General features: G+C 36.4%; 1 protein-coding gene across 2 annotated transcripts in view; it reads right to left on the bottom strand.

Moving 5' to 3' along the window:
• Positions 1-12634, bottom strand: part of STK32B (serine/threonine kinase 32B) — a 175683-nt gene that overhangs the window by 58910 nt on the left and 104139 nt on the right. The window lies entirely within an intron of this gene.

Here is a 12634-nt window from a genome sequence, read left to right as displayed (position 1 = left end):
CCTAGGAAAGTTTTTTGCCAATGTGCCCATAAATGGAATAAAGAAAAAAGGAAAAAGTTACAAAAAGAAAATATGTTACACCAGAACATCTTTTTTTTTTTTTTTAATTTTAATTACAGAAGGACTTCTCAAGTAAACATCATACAGGAATAAGATAGCAATAGCAATTATAATACATATTGTTTGCACAATATGAGCTTAGTCATCACTCATACTCTAAATCTTTGTTGACAGAAGAAGGAAGCTTACACCTTCCTTAGGATTCTGGATTCCACACTTTCTATTCTTCTTGAGAATCATATGAAATTATTAAGTATGCTAAGATTATGTTTATAAGTCATGTAGCAGCAGCTGGGGAAACATAGGATAAATAAGAAATTTGTTTGAATAATTTTCTGGACATTTGGAAATAATGTAGGATGCATATGTGTCCATGTAAGGAAAAGGATTTCACTATGAATTACCATCTGGAATGGAAATTTTAAATTATCTCTGTATTTCAGTGGGAAATACTGTATTTCTTTTGCACAACTTACAGGCTACCTATAACTGTCTGATTCAGTGGCAGTTCTACTTATGTGTAATACATAGGGAACATCTGTCCTAGAGCCTATTTCACCCAAAACCTTCCAAACTCTGACTTTTGTCTTTCCTGTCCCCTGAAGTCACTCGGCATAACATTTATCATATCAAACACTTTCCTTCCCTGATTTCATATGGGTCAAGCTGTGAGTTACAGGCAAACTGTAGGAATAAATATCTTTGTTTATATTATAAAACTTATCTTTGGTTGAAGTATCATAGGAAATTCTATGTGTTTTTATATCCAGTGTTATATCTAACTTCTCAATTGATGAGGCAGGTTTTAAAAGAGCTAGTGTTCAGATAGTATCAAATATATTTGCTAGTGACAAAATGATTTCTGGTTTTTGATAACTGTTTTCTGATAAGAGTTGGAATTGTGATTTCATGTGAAATAGTCTTTGTGGTTGATCCATCACTTGAAAATACAGCAATGACTTTCAATGGAAGTAAGTATGTCCAAGTTTTGACAGTTAAATTAAATATTTTAAACTTTGCCTTCACAAATTTTAACAAGCACAAACTGACTGTACTTCTTACACGGGTAAAAAGGTTGGGGGCACACACAAGTACACTGGGGCCTTTCTGCGCCTTCCTAAAATGAGTGATACATTCAACATCACTCCAAACTCTTTTCCCACTTAAAGAAAATTAAAATTTGGAATTATACAATCACTAGTACTTCACTGAGAATAAAACTGATCAAAAGGAAAAATTCAGCTTTATGAGCTACTGCCATATGTTTAACAATACAGCACACAGGGATTGCTCATTACAAGACTGTGCCTTCTCTATCTCTTTTTTTAAGATGAGTTCAAACAATTTGAATATCTGCTATGGTATTGCATCATTAAAGAGACCATACATTTTTACAGCCACCAGAAAAGACATTGACAAATCCACTTGACAACTGTATGTATCATCAAATATATTCTTCATGCAGTTTGCATCTGTAATGCTCAGAAAGTTTGAGTGGTAAAATTAGATCTGTGCTTATCTTTCTGTGACTAATTCAGGCAGTGGCTGATACTTGATACAGATGTGCACAGAACATAAAGCTTTTCCTACCTAAGGGATGTTCCCCACCGTGGGCACTGTCAGCTTTGCTCATTTTGCTCAGAGGCAGGACTGTAGCTGGGGGCAGATACCACGGGGTGTATTGCTTTGCACACAGCAGCCCAACCCCTCAGTCCCTGGGGCAACATGATAGACTCATAACCATGCCTCTGAGCTCAAAACAGGCTGTTTTAAACTGCTTTTACAGCAAGTAAAAGTCATGGGCTAACTTGAGCGGAGGTAAACAAGTTCCTTAAGTAAGATGCTGCTGTTTTGGGATCACATGCCAGGAGGCATGCACGATGCACAGATTCACGTTGCAGGTGACAAAGAAAAGCACAGGGTCAGCGTGAAGAGTGTGCCTTCCAGCAGCACTGTTGTGTGCTTGTCCCCTGTTTACAGCATGCACTAAAAGCTCTGTTCTGCAGAGGTAGCTTGTTGAAAGCTCCAAAGACTGCAGAGGAACAAGGGCACTGCTCTGCCCTTGCACTGACTGCTGCCAGCTAGGTACAGGACAAGGATGGTTCAAAATGGTCAAGAGGAAGAAGTGGCAGGTCTGGGTGCATTGCAAGTTACTGGACATATTCAGAACTGAGGGCTTCTGGCATCTGTTATATTTAGTTCCTCTAAACAAATACTCTACAAAAATTCATTAAACAGTAAAAACACTCCTTATGTAGAAAGATGGATTTAAAAGATAAAAACTCTTTAGTTAAGCAATTTAAATTCAAATATATTACATAAGTGAAATTCTGTTTTGATTATGCGTCAAGTTTTCTGAAAAAAATTTCCCCTTAGCAAGCACGTTCAAACAACAGGGTGTGAAATTCAGCACCTTAACTTCAGGGATTTCCTGTTATGCATACCCCTATCTACGAGAACTAATTGAAATACTTCTTTCATAATCCAAATACCTTGAACCAGCTCATAAGAGAAATTGAAGGACTCTTGCAAGGAGCAAACTCATGGTTTGAATTCAGAAGAGCCCTGGACTGCTCTCTGGCCATTCACCAAGCAATGACTGACAGAGCTATGACAGTATCCTTGACAATGATTTCATAAACACAACTTTCTCAGTTTGTACCAGTGCTACTCCAGCTCCTTTTATATGCAGAAAAGTCAGAGCAACATAGAAATAAGAGTAGAGAAACCTTCAAAGTCTTTACTCGGTGACAGGACCAAGCATGACTAATATAACAGCTGACCCAAGAAACTCAGAGGTGTGGACAGTTGAGAAAAAAGCTGGAAAAAACACAGTTTAGTTACCACTTATTGATATTGTCTGTGAACCCATTTCTAGCTTTCTTCATTGCCTTAGCTACAAATGTCAAAATAAATTTGCCTGAAAGATGAAAGTACAGTAAGAAGGTGCTCCATATAATTTCCAAGCAGGAAAGAATGATTAATAATCCACTTGTATCTTCTGTAATATCTGGGCTGAGTGGGCATCCCATGCTTGAAGATACTCTCTCTGCACACAGTAAAACCACGTGTGTGACTCAGCTCATGTTCACCGCATATGCCTGTCAGAATGTCCTCCCTGAAAGGCTCACAACGATAATAAAGGACATAGGTTCAAGAATCTGTAGTTTTAGTTACCTTTTCCATCAATGTTTCTTTCTGGTGTTACTGAGTGAAGTAAAAGCAGATTTCTAAATCGAGAAGCGGCAAGGTCATGCAGTCGTCACTCTTGTCGGTTTTCAAGACCGACTGACTGGATAAATCTCAGGCAACCTGATGGGATTGGAAGGCTGACCCTGCCTTGGGCAGAACATCAGACTGGAGGTCCCATCTACCCTGAATTAATCTGAGTCTATGCAAAATAATGTATCCAAGTTCAAAGCCCCTCATACTTATTTCCCCCCCTTTTGGCTACAAGGAAGTTCATAAGAGATCGAAGAGACCTGTAAGAGATATATATGTGGAATTTAGTGAGTCTGATATAGTCCATAGCAGTCGGAGCTAGTCAGATCTTCCACCTTAAGTTAAATTCTGTCTTGGGGTTTGAATGCTCATGAAGAAAATAGTGGGAATAAATAGCCTATCTCCGATATGAAATGAGGTTAAAACTGAAATACCCTGCAGTGCAGCTCTGGAGATGCGTAACACAATATTTATTAGCTATGTAAGTGGTGAAAGAATGAGGATTACATCACCTGAAGAAGACTGAGAAATCTTAGTAGAAATGAGCAAATCTAGGTGATTACATTACCAGTGTCAGATAAAATGACAGAAATTGTATATATACATCAGAAGGGGAGAATCTGAATTGCTCATATGGATTAATGGTCATACATAACCTTTCTGAGGTCACACTTTTTGTGTAGGTCAATTAATTATAGAAAAGAAGACAGAAAAACATGTGATGATGCCATTTGCTCTAAAGCTTGAAATTCAACAATCTCCAAAAAAATTTCCTTTGTACTACTATCAACTGAGGACCTTGTAATTTTCATCTCTATTTTTATGGACTGGACTTGAAACATCCATCTAGAATGAAAGGATTATTGCTGATGAAGTCAACTATGAATTGCCCGATTTTCTCAAGGAAAAGAATTAATGGCTGGTTCATTGCCTGTCACTCCACACTGATTATATTTTTCTATAACCTACTAATTCTTACTAGGTTATAGAATAATATCAGGAAAAAAAGGTATTATGTTCTAATTTAAAACAAAGGTATGTCCTTTGGGTTCCATGATTTCTTAGCACCTGAAACAAAACAGTCAAAAAAGAAAAGATCTGCAGAAAGGCTAAACAAAAAAATTCCTTGTGACTAAAGAACAAATGGATTAGGTTGCTTAGTTAACAGAAGAGATCTGTAAGATGCAATACAACAAATAATAAATAATATCTAGGTGGTCAGTGAAACTTTTCTATTTGCTTTTGGAACATGAATGTGGATTCATATTCCATAAAACCAAAGTGAACAAAACAAACAGGGTTTGAATTATACAAGTGAGAATTAAACTCAAGTTGATCACTACAAGTCATAATTGCATAAAGATGCTTCAGAGGCTTAAACAAAGATTTAGCCGTTGATGTGAATAACAAAACGACCAGCTAGAGTTCCTCCAGTAAAGGTTAATCTAATTGATTTAGGAAAGCACTTCTAAGGTAAGTACAGGCACTGTCTTCCCTTCACCTTTTTGAAACACATCCATAATAACACCAAACATAAGATCTATGCTTTCCCTTAAACCTATGAGAACTGAAAAACTATCACTGTCCACCTGTTTTATTCTTCTTTCGTATTTTACAGAAAAGTTATAAACACCACAAGCTTGGTTTCTGCCATGTTTATACTTGTGGTTTTTTTGCTTTTGCCTGCATTTTCTCATTTTATCAAAAGATTTCAAGTGTTTCTAACACAGGCACAGCTGTTCTTTGCCAGTTCAAACAGCTTTTTAATGTTATCAGAGGAAATATTTCAGCTACAACAATTCTGTATGGGTCTGAATTCACAGCCCTTTATCTGGTATCAGCAAAAAATCCAAAGTACATTATTTCAGCTTTATGTCTGACAGATTTCAGTCTTTGCCTTGCTGGCTCAGACCAGGATCTAATGTATTATCAGATTTCCATTCTCTTGAGTTTCTAAAATCCCACAGTAACTTCTATCAGCATTTCAGTTAATGGCAGTTTTACCAGCATGACTTATAATGGAGTATTTCCACTTTTTAATGATGATTGGTTTTCTCAGAACGAGGACCATTGAGGCTTCAGCTGTTCATTAACCAAAGGCAAATTACAGAGAAAATTCAGTTCTGAAATGAAATGAAGTCTTAGTCTTTTAAAAGCAGCTCTTGCCTGCTTTTATTTGAGTAGACAGAAGACACGTACTCACTTTAATTCAAAGGACAGAATCTAGCATATGAACAACAGATGTGAGTTGCAAAAAAGGAAGTTCAGACCGGATATAAAGGAAAACTTACTGTGGGAACAGACAAACAGAGGAATAGGCTGCCCAGAGGGGTTGTGTGGTCACCATCCCTGGAGTTTTTCAAGATGTGACTAAATAAATGACTGGGAAGCCTGGTCTGGAGTTATACCTGATCATGCTTTGAGCAGAAGTTAGAACTAGAGACCTCATGAAGTTCCTTCCAACCTGAATTTTACCTACGATGGTTTATATTCAGACAAGTTCTGCAGGGAGCAAAGACAACTTTCTCCACCCTTCAGATCATGAGCAGCAACTGAGTAGCTTCCTATAAACCCCATTGAGCACTAGAGCCCACAGCCAATCTACTCTGGTGGTAGTGGCAATGCCTAGAGCAATAAAGCTCCATGGGTCACAAGATATGCTTGTCTCAGTCTGGGTGACGTGAGCCCATATTTACATGTGTATCACTGAAAATTCATTGGCTGACAGTTAAGGCAGCCTATGTCCTTGCAGAACGCTAAAGGTTTTATTTTCTCAAAGATGATTTCAAAACGTCCAACAGACAAATTAAATTAGATGGGTTTTGCATTCTCATAAGGGTGCAAAACAAGAAAGATTCAGACAAAGGCCCTTGATATCAGTGGAAGGATTATACTGACGTCAGTAGACACTGTTTAAGATCTAATAAAGGTTTTCTCATACACCTTTTAGTGCTGACAATCTAACTGTATGTGGTTTAGGATAAACCTTGAAATAGTCAGTTTAAAGATTTTTTCTTAATTATTCGGTTCATTTCTTATGTTATTTTTTTTTCCCTTATGCAGAAATAGGCATTTGAAATTACTGTTTTCATGGGGAGAAAAAATTTTGTTATGATCACAGAAAGTCACATTAACTAGTTTTTAAACTACAGTGACCTTCATGATCCTCTTTGCTTTCTCTTGTCAAGTTACTCCCAACAGTCATGACTGAAAGAAATGATTGGTTTTATTACTGGATACAGAGAATGCTATATGAAGACTAGAAGTCTGCACTGACTATTAGATGCAAATGCTAAAGTCTGGAAGACAGTTGCTACCCTTAAAAAATACCCAAAGACTTCTGCATAGCAACATGAGGCCATGCAGGGATAATTCCAATAACCTCAGTCTACTGAGTAGCTGATTCTCTCAAATATTAAATTATTCTCAATTCTTTGCTCAAAAGCCATTTATATACTACAGAATATATCTAACCAGGTTTTATTTTTTATTATTTTTTTTTAGATTTAATTAGTCACACCAATGTTTCACATCCAATAACTTACATATACCTGCCATAGAAAAACAAGCTAATCTGACATGAGCAGTTCTGTATAATTTCCATTAAGATTAATATTAGGTGTATAACAGTTCTTAACAGCCATAAAAATGGCAATGAGTTGGGAAATATAATCTTCCGCTATGGATTATTTGAATTCATATAAGACATCACTGTATCAGAGCCCCAAAGTGAACCATATAATATATTATAAAGGGTTTCTGCTGGTTACGGAAAGAAATGTGAACAAATTTTGATTTTCATAGATAGAGACCTTATTTCCTTCCTATTTGATATTACATTCACAAATAATACATGTGTCCAAGGCGTGCTGTTCATAAAGAAAGTGAATGCACACATATTGAGGTTTACATTAGATTAATTTGTTGAAACTTTGGATAAAGGAAAAGTCAATATATATTGGCCACTGTACAGCCAAGCCATTAATTTTGTCAGAGGTGTTTTGCTTCTATAAGGGCAGCACAGAAATGAGGTATCCTCCAGAGATGAACTGTGCAGAGTACCTACCAAGAGGGTGTGCTCAAGAAACATCCTTAGAGAAGTTTGATGCATCCTTTCTTACTTTTATCAACACATTATCACTCATTTATCTTTTTAGTTTTTTGTTCCTGACCAACATCCTTCCTAGTTTCAAGAACTGTTCAGTGGTATTAAAAAAAAATCATAGTAAGAATCTCAGAGTTCTTTACTGTTACTTACTGTTAGATTAATGAGAATGAAAGACTTTGACTGCTCCAGACCTCTGATTATTTGTTCACAACCACACACTTAGATCTCTCCAGTAATTGCTGGCACTTACTGTCCTTTCATAAAGAGATCTTCAGAGCCTTCTCTTCCTGCTCAAATGAATGTTATGATGAGACATGGCCATGTGCATCACTACAATTTTGAAATTTAGAGAATTCAGTAAAACTGGAAATTAGCTGAGGAGATGTGATATTAGATTATGAGAGATCTGTAAACAAAAGTAACATCTTGTGGATGCTCATTTGTATGAAACTGGATGTGTTTCCACCAGGCACCACATCTGACACCCAGCAGAACAACTAAGTTCAGCAATAGGCTTTCACAATTCATGTTGTCTGACTGAAACAGGAATGATGAAAAAGTGCCTGTTAATAAAAGCCAGTGGCTATAAGTGTGGACAGCAAGTGTAGTGATTGAGATGACAAAAAATTAAAGTACTGATCCTCATCTTTACATATTTAAGATTGGGCTAATTCACTCACAACCACAGAAAAGTTACACAGATAATTTATTGTTGCGTGGTTTTTGCTGATCTATTTATAGGATAAATAAAAAGGAATGAATCTTTTTTTTAGCTATTTCTCTCTTGAGTAAGGAGAAAACTCTAGCACAGCAGAGACTCACTAATTCTGCTTGAAAACAAAATAAACTTCTATTTTTCACCAGGATGTTCATGCATACATTTATTTTCTGAGAAGCAAAGGGAATAATTCATTCAATCAGCCCAGTCATTCCCATTTGCACTTTCTGGAGCCTCTTATGCACAGATGATTTGCAATGTCAAAGGGCATCACTTCCAGTGTCCTGTTCTAGTCTCAAATAATAATTGGTCTATGTTCTATCCAGGGGAAATTACTTAGCCAACCTCAGCTTCATCAAAAAAAAAGAAAAAAAAGAAAAAGAAAGTCTGCATGTTAGACTTCAAATAAGGCATCAAGCCATATTTGTAGTTTTGAAGTGATTTAGGAGATACAGTTTCATAAACATCAAATTACAGTAGATTTTTTTTCATCCATGTACATGGATAGATAGTTATCAGATGTCTTAGAAAAATTAACTCTCCCCTTCAAGAAATTTTAAGACTAACAAACATTACAACTTGAAAGGTAATCTGATTTTTTTACAGTGTTTTAATAGCTTTTTGATATTTTAATTAGACATTCAACTCTCACAGTACTCATTAAGGCAACTTCTAAATCTAGAAACAATAGAATTCTACAGAATTCTGTGTGAAAAAAACGAGTAAATGTTTTAGGATCTGAAAATCATTTCATAAAACTGAAATATCTTTGACAAGACTCTGTACATGCCATCTCAAATAATACATTTATCACCAATCAGAAAGATGTAATTTTGTTATTATGCAATCTGTGATGGATTATTCATGAACCAGACATACTCAACAAGTCAATAGGCCTTGGGAAATAAATCTTTTTATTGTGTCTTTGTATTTAAAATCTTATGTTTGAAATCTGTTGTTTTTCTCTGAAATTCCCATTCCTGGAGCATTATGAAATTAAAAAAAAAAAATCCAAAACTATTTCCAGCTATTTATCTGGTAGTATGCATTCATATGATCCTAATCAGAATCCTATCATCCAGCCTATTATCACACTTCTGAGCCTTTTCTTCCTGTGTGTCTATACGAAAGATATAACTGCTGTAATAATTATGACAAGTGAAAAAGCTCTCAGTAATGACGGCCTCTGAAGACCCAACCTCTTCCTATGTATCCTTAAAGAGTGCCTGGACATCAGGCTCAAATGCCTAAATATGTAGAAACAAGTTACTGTGATGCTGAGTAGAGTGTTGCCTGGGTTTCCTTTCTAGTTTAATACTATTTTTTACCAGGTGTCCATGACAGTGTTGGATTTTCTTAGCACTTGTACTAGTCAATTTTATATAGCTCTGAAAATAAAGCTATCAAAGAAGGCACCAAAACATGTTTATTTACAAATGCCTTAACTGGAACAAGCTTGTTATTTTCCAATTTTATCTCCATTTGGAAATACATAATTATGAAAAGATCTTCAATTCTCTACTTGTAGCAATAGGTGGCAGTAATGATATCTACATTTGTCTGGATGGCCAGTGGGCTTTGGAAACACTGTATTTGTCAGTTTTAGCTTGGATAAATAGCCGTAGTAGATACTGTTATCCCAGGTTGAAGAAAATGACCTTTTTAAAATACAGGAATCCTATACCTAGCCTTTCACATTTCTGGGTATATATAGCCAGATAACACTCTTCTTTGGCTAGGTTCATCTCCTGAATTTGCATAGATGCTAAATTAAAATAAAAATATTAAACACAGATGATTGCATTATATCGTTCTTCCTGAAGATCCAAAATTACCTTACCATCAATAACTATATCCTGCAATAGCAAGGAAAATAGACAAAGATTCTTAAATGTTATAAAAGCTAGAAAGATTGTCCAAGTGAGAATGTGAACCTGTACTTTGTCTCCTCTGTGCTGCTTTGCATAATGTCGCAGAGACTGGAATTGGAAAATACCACTGTAGCCTTGTAAACTGAGCTTTTACATAACAAAGCCCAGATCGTGTTATCCAGGATTTGTCTTTCAGACACAGTGGTTCATTTTCAAGCAAACATTTACCAGCACAAGCAACTTGAGGGCAATCCAATGCCTAGTTTTCATTTTACCTGCAGGACTCAAAGCAACGACAAATGTGACACTTTCTTTGCTAGAACTGTTTTCTAGAGTTAACACTGGACATGAGCACAGCCCTCAGACATTCGAGTAGCTCTGAGGGGAACCTTAAACAACAGTCAACACTGCAATGATGATGCCAAAATATCACCACATTTTAAATAAAAATCTTTTTCAGCCAAATGCTTCTTCAAATCACATGGAAGAGTCATGCAGAATCCCCACATAGCAGTGATTTGTCAATAATCTCGCAGCTGACTACTCTAATCTTTTCTGTGTTGTAGAGTCAAGAGACCTTCTGTGTGTACGAGTATAAGGGTCATACACTATGTATGAATCAGCTTTCAAGAACAGTTGATGCCTCTGATAACCATGGGAAGAGCACAACTCATTAGGTGCTAACTGGAGTGTGGCATTTGGAGAGAATTATCTGGTCCAGGAGGAAATGTATACATTGCAATGGGGATTTTTCCTTCCATGATACCATGTAGAGAGCTTTTGACTAGGAATAAGGGGAGAATGTACTCTGCCAGCAATTGCAAGACTATCAGTCTCCTTACAGCAAAAGGCAGTCATAGGCCCTCTTCCAATTTTCACAGGCAGAAATCCATGTGTGAAACTAAATGAGAGAAGAAATTGGTTACATTTGCCCTCTACCTAAAGACAAATCAAGAAAGCATTGTTACTGATAAGCACATCAGGCTTTATCTGTTGTAAAAAGCTAGCACTTTAAGTGTGGGGTTTTGTAATGTCTGAAATTCATATAGCTGCTTTGTTTTTCACTGCATGAAATACGGAATAGATCCATTCAGATGTATCACATCTTCAGGAGTTCGCTCAGCTTATCAGACAAATTCAAAAAGAAAATATACAGAATTCCAAACACACAGGTGTGCTTGTCAGTCACTGTTTGTAGTGTGTAATTACTGCATAATATCCCTAAAATTTACCTTAAACCCTCTATCAACGTCTCTACCTAAAAGTCCATGCACCGTCTGTTAGAACAACAGTATCGACAATAACATTATCACATTATTTAACAGTTATTTCCTCCATCCGTACCAGAGTGCAGCTAACTACAAACAACATAACTGGTAACTAAAGTATGGTTCAGTACAGTGGACTTCACAAGCAGGTTAAGGATGGTGACAAGCCCCAAAAGGACTGCAGACCAGCAAGCAGGAAACAACCATGCCAGGCTGTGTTATTCAGTCTGATCTGAAACCCCAAATGTAGCATAAATTTTGGATTTGCCAACATCCTCACCACTGCCATCACCCAGTATAGTATTTGGGCCTTTATTCCTCAAACTGACCACCTGACATCCCGTAATATATGCAATCAGGACATAAAACCAAGAAGAGGTTGAATATATTCCATGATCAAGTGAGCTTTGGTGTTCTGTATATGCTTCCCCCTCTGGCTTGTGTTATATATTTAATGTATGTAAAGGTTAGCTGCAGTAGACCAGGATGGGAGGTGTAGAGTTTATGCTTGAAAAGAAAATTATATTTGATAAACGATTCAAAAACTGATGTACCACTACCTGAAATGTTGGTATCATGTCCCATGACACTTTTCTATGTTGAGCTTCACCTATCTTGGAAAGGACTGTAATAAATTACTTGTAAGAGTAACTTTGAATGCTTTTAAGAAGGAACATTTACAAACAAACTCACAGAGCAATAAATATGGGTATTACTGCAAATTGTTGTTTAGTATAGATGAGACATGACAGGTTAGATTTGACTGAAACCACAACTCCTATTTCAGTACACTACCCTTCTGAGAAGTCTCCCTATGCTAAGAGATGTCAGCAACATATTGCTTGTTGCTTGAAATCAAACTGCCAAATATTCCAAATCTGGATAAGGAATTATATATTGGCAATATTGTTTGAGCCCACAGAGTGTGGTGCCAACATCCTGGTTAAGATTACTAGGCAAGAATATAGTCGGGGTGAAGGTGTGTTTAAACTAGGCTCTGTGCAGAGAAACTGCTGTTACACTAGCTGTTTGCACTGAAATGATTATAAGGATTATTCTTGCTATTTATTGAAGTGAAAATAGAGAAGGGATTCTGTTCTCAGGTTAAGATGCTTGGATTAGGTTCTATTGTGAATTAGGCATCTATATATACATTCATAGTCAATGAATGTATAAACAACACTGTCAGCAGAGTGTAAAAGCCATTCAGATAACTGCCTATTTTTAGATGAGCTGAATAGCTGTTTAGATTCTGTTAGCTGTGTTGACTATGTATCCACTTGTTTGGACATACAACTAAAAAAGTAGACTCCTGCATTTAGATCTTGGTGAACTGTGGACTAGGTTTCTAAAAACAGAGGAAAAATTTTGCATTCTGTGTGGAATT

This window comes from Pipra filicauda, unplaced genomic scaffold, assembly GCF_003945595.2.
Source record: "Pipra filicauda isolate LSUMZ 115617 unplaced genomic scaffold, ASM394559v2 scaffold43_size3849885_pilon, whole genome shotgun sequence".
NCBI lineage: Eukaryota > Metazoa > Chordata > Aves > Passeriformes > Pipridae > Pipra > Pipra filicauda.
This window is presented reverse-complemented; position numbering and strand designations above follow the sequence as displayed.